This window comes from Malus domestica, chromosome 03 (genome assembly GCF_042453785.1).
Source record: "Malus domestica chromosome 03, GDT2T_hap1".
NCBI classification, from domain to species: domain Eukaryota; kingdom Viridiplantae; phylum Streptophyta; class Magnoliopsida; order Rosales; family Rosaceae; genus Malus; species Malus domestica.
In genome coordinates this window covers 11,228,997-11,234,615 of record NC_091663.1, presented here as the reverse complement: position 1 = coordinate 11,234,615, position 5,619 = coordinate 11,228,997, and positions in this window count along the sequence as shown.

Sequence of the window (5,619 nt, the reverse complement as noted above, 5' to 3'; positions counted from 1 at the left end):
TTTAAGGTAAGATTAAGGATTGAAACAAACAAATTCCAAGCAAAATTAAAACCAGAAACCCTAGATTCCCAAATTGAAATTAAAACCAGAACAAAGCAGAAATCACACCGAACCTAAGGTGAGAAACGGAGAAATCGAAAGGGAGCAGAGAAATTACCAGAAGCGAAGGACGAGACAGGATGAAGGCGATGAGGAGTGGAGGGTATCGAAGGCGGAACTACCTAGGGCTTAGGGTCTAAAGCGGAGAGGAGGTAATCGGTGACAAAGGTGAGCTTGGGATTCTGGCATTTGAGCTTGACGGTGGAGGAGGACAAGGACTACGAAGATGAGGCATTGGCTAGGGTGGTGGTGGAGGAAATGGTGTTGGTGCAATCGGAGAGAGGGTTTGGGGCTCAGCTTCTGGATGGCTCAGCATCCATTTCTTTTTTCTTCTACTTCATAGGTTTTATTTTGGAGAATGTTCATTACTATCGGTTAAAACCGACAAAAAAAATTTTAAAATACAAACCGACAAAAAAATTTCACCTACTGTCGATTATAACCGACAGAAAAAAATATGGCCACCAAAATACCCCCAAAATTTTAAACCCCCCCCCCCTCCCTCCCAAAATTTTTAACCCCCCCCCCCCCAAAAGTTTTGTTACGATTTTAAAAAATAAAATAATAATTGTTTGGTTTAATAAATAAATAAATGGGAAAATTTAGGTTCACATTCTTATTTTTGTTACTCCATTGATTAAAATCCTATTTTCAATTTTTGATTAAGGTCCTTGGGGATTAATAACATCATTAATTATTTGAATAATAAAATATTTTTATTTTTAAATATATTCCTTTAGTGTTAAAAATGTTACAATTAGTATATTTATATTTATGGCTAAATTTTTTATCATATATTTTTATTTTTAGTTTGTACCTATTTTTAATTTGCAAATATTTTTTAATTTGTATGAATTTTCTTTTCATTTTTAATTTGTAACCATATATTAGTTTCTTTTTGTGCCCATATTTTTGTACCTATATGTATACTGTAACGTGACATTGTATATTTAATCAATGATAGAAAAATTATATATGGTATATTTATGTTTTATGCCTAAACTTGTATCATATATTTATATTTTTAGTTTGTACCCACTTTTAATTTGCAACATTTTTTTTTAATTTGTAGTATTTTCTTCTTAGTTATTTTGTACCCATGTATTAATTTCTTTTAGCGCCTATATTTTTAAAAATTCATTTGTACTTATAATTTTTAATCTTTTATATGTACCCTAATTTATTTATAATGTACCCATTCTTCTTTATTAATGTATCGCTTTGTTATATGTGAAATGTACCAATTTGTTTTAACGATCCACTACCGTTTTGACGCAATATGCATTCTACAAAACTTTTTTCAACGATCCAACCGTCAACTTATTTGTACACACTCCGATATTACATATGTAAAAAATTGTAAAAAACAAACATTCAATACGTAACGGAACAAAAGTTTTCGACGGTTATAAACGAAAAATCACAATTTAACGGTTATTTTAGCTCCGATTTTGATGATTTTTTACAGCTACACTCCTCGACCCTATAAGAATGTAATGAATAAATTTGATCTTTAATTTAAAATATTTACACTAGTTATACTTAATAGAAGTATAATATTAACTCTAAGTGTTTGTTTAACCTACCGTTTTGACACAATATGCATTCTACGAAACTTTTTTCAACGATCCAACCGTCAAACTTATTTGTACACACTCCAAGATTACATACGTAAAAAATTGTAAAAAAAAAGCATTCAAAGATTACGTAACGGAACATAAGTTTTCGACGGTTAGAAACAAAAAATCACAATTTAATAGCTATTTTAGCTCCGATTTTGATAATTTTTTCCAGCTACACTCCTCGACCCTATGAGAATGTAATGAATAAATTTGATCTTTAATTTAAAATATTTAAACTAGTGAATACCACAAAAACTTATTTTATACTTGATGGGGAAGTATAACATTAACTCTAAGTGTTTGTTTAATCTACCATTTTGATGTGATACGCATGCTACGAAATGTTTTTAACGATCCAATCGTAAAACTTGTTTGTACACACTCTAAGATCACATACGTAAAAAATCGCAAAAAACAAACATTCAGATATTAGGTAACGGAACAAAAGTTTTCAATGGTTATAAACGAAAAATCACAATTTAACGGTTATTTTAGCTCCGATTTTGATGATTTTTTACAGCAACACTCCTCGACCCTATAAGAATGCAATGAATGAATTCGATCTTCAATTTAAAATATTTACACTAGTAGATAAATCTTATCTTATACTTATAACATTAACTCTTACATGTTTGTTAAATCTATCAATTTGGTAGGATATGCATTCTACGAAACTAGTTTCAACGATCCAACTGTCAAATAGGTTTGTATATACTCCGAGATAGCATGTGTAAAAAATCGCAAAAAAAAAAAAAAAAAACATTCAGAGAAGAGTCCAAAATTTTGCTTTGTTCGTGTCGGTTATATCCGATAGGGCAATGAGTGAAAAAAAAATATTTAAAACATGTGTTTATTTATTTATTTTTAATCAACATAACATTTTAAAATAATAAAATCAGACATGATAGAGTACACCAGATGTTCATGTATGTTTATATGCCAAACAATGTGCTTTGTGACGCTTTGAAAAAAATTGTTTGAATTTCTTTGTATCTTGTTGCTTGCCTATGAGGGAGCATAATCCTTGTTACAAAAATGAAAGAGCCTCATATTGTAGTATGTTGTTATTATTCTCTCAGAAAATTTATGGCTCATGGGAATTGGGTTCATTAGACTTTAGAGTCATGCGTGAAAAAAAAATATTTAAAAAATGTGTTTATTTATTATTTTTAATCAATGTAACATTTTAAAATAATAAATTTTTTATTTCTGTCAGTTATAACTGCCAGAATACTAAAATAATAAGGCCATAAAGTAAAATAATAAAATAGTCAATTTATGTCGGTTATAACCACCACAATTAACTTAAAAACAGCCAGAAGCTGTCAAAAATATTTTTAAAAAAAGGATTAAAAATTAATGTCGGTTATAACCGACAGGATATTGTTTATATCCGCCAGTAAATATCCGCCAGGAATTTATGTCGAATATAACCGACAGGATTTTTCTAATATCCGCCACTAATTAAATGATGTGTCGGATATAATTTATCCGACAGGATGTATTCGCCACCATCATCCGCCACCTAAAGCTAATATTGTAATAGTGTAATTGGTCTGGTTCCCCCTTCCTTTCCCTACTTTATCTTCCATCTCCACCGTCCATCTTTTCTTTCCTTTAATCTAGGCCAGACATGTGGCTTTCCAGATTTTGCTCCAAAAATATAGAGCATTCCAGAAAATAATAAATTTACAGTTTTGCCCTCAACTTCGTTCGTTAATAACTTCTTCGTTATAACACCAAATTACGTTCCATTTGCACTCACGTGTTCATAGCAACGAATACTACAAGGATACATCAAGAAAATGAATTTTACATGACATGACAAGATGGTCAAACAAGGCCAACGCATTTGCATCGAAGGGCATTTTCATAAATTCATGTTTTAAAATTATAAAAAAACTATAATTTTTTGGGACGGGTCGTTACACCCGTCCTGTCTTTTTTCCTATTAAAACTAGAAAACAAGTCATGAGCGATAAGAATGTTATCCTGTATAGAGATACCCGGAGCAAAGGCTCATTGGTTGGGCGAGATACACAAATGTAGAAAGGGTTTCAATACAGTAATCATGACTTTCATTATAATTTTACAACTAACATTACAAAGGCTAATTAGTCTATAATTACTAACAATCTTTGGATTATCCACTTTTGGGATTAGGACAATATTTGTATGATTAATTAATTTAAGATTGGTATTATTATCAAAGAAGTCTTTTACCATGTTACGCACTAAATGTCCCACCCATCTCCCAACATTCCTGGTAGACACTAGCATGGATGCCATCAGGCCCCGGGGCTTTAAGATCACCAATGCTTTTAACTGCATCCCAGATCTCAGCATTTGAGGGAGTATCAATTAACATGTTATTATGCTCATTAGTAATACAATGATTAATTACTTGAGTGATCGAATTGATGTGTTCAATGGTAGGATTAGAGCAATTTGTAAATCGCATTTTAAATTCCTTCACAAAGACTTGCTCCAACCCCTCTCCTCTGAACCACTAGATGTCACATCCCGACCCGGGGTCCACCAAGGCCTCGTGCTAGGTAGGGATGTGAATATACATTTAAGGATCACTCCCCTGGGCGATGTGGGATGTTACAATCCACCCCCCTTAAGGGCCCGACGTCCTCATCAGCACACTTCCGGCCAGGGATTGGCTCTGATACCATTTCTGTCACATCCCGACCCGGGGTCCACCAAGGCCTTGTGCTAGGTAGGGATGGGAATATACATTTAAGGATCACTCCCCTAGGCGATGTGAGATGTTACACTAGAAACCATTGCCATCTTTGATTTTGTCAATTATCGTGGCACTCAATTAGAAGAATCTCGTATTTTTATCTCCATGTTTTAACCAATTAGCTTTAGCTTTTGAGCCACACACTTGTTCTTTATTTGCACACTTTTTTTTTTCAAATTGAATAAATAAAAGGTGACACAAATAAACAATGACGTACGTTAAAAACAAGGGAACTTTCATGAAAATGACTTGAGCTAAATTTAATTTAACAAAAAATCATACTATAACTTTATTTAATGAAAATACTTAAATTTTGATGAAAAATTCTTAAATTTTAATAAAATTGACAAAAGAACTTAAATTTTAGTGAAAAAAAAACATCATTTTAATATTAAAACAAAGAAAATTAAAAAAAAAAAAAAACCTAACGCCATGGGGCCCATGCATCCTCCCACATATTGTTTATGAAACTTACAACACTGTTTATGAAACTTAACGGTATTACACTGTGTATATATGTATATTATTTCTTTTGCCTTAAGTAAGTATGAGTGAATTTTACACATATCACTTACACACACACACACACACACACACACACACACACACACACACACACACACACACACATATATACATATATATATATATATGATTTATTATATACATGAAAATACACCTTACAAGATAATAGTATCAGATGTGTGTTTGGGTTATCTTGCTTTATCATAGGTATGCTTATTTTCATGTACTTTTTTCTTATTTAGCTATATGGAGGGGGGGAGACGCGCTCGGCACACATGTTTATAATATATATATATATATTTGTCTTTATCATTAAATAAAGTTATTAGATAATTTTTAGTTTTTAGTTGAGAATAAAGCTTCATTAATGAACGGGAGATACAATTTGTGCTAGAAAGGTCTAAACCTAAACAGAGCACAAAGCCATACACAACAAAGCAAACATAAGATAGAGAACAAGTCCAAACAAGGAGAGCTACAACTCCAGCCAGCCACAAAGAGAGGCCCGCACAGATTTAGGCCTATGAGCTACAAAAGAAACAATAAATAGTAAAACCCTAAGCTCCAGTAGTCAAAACCCAGTCACCACCACCACTACCTCCACGAAGAAGGACATCGCAC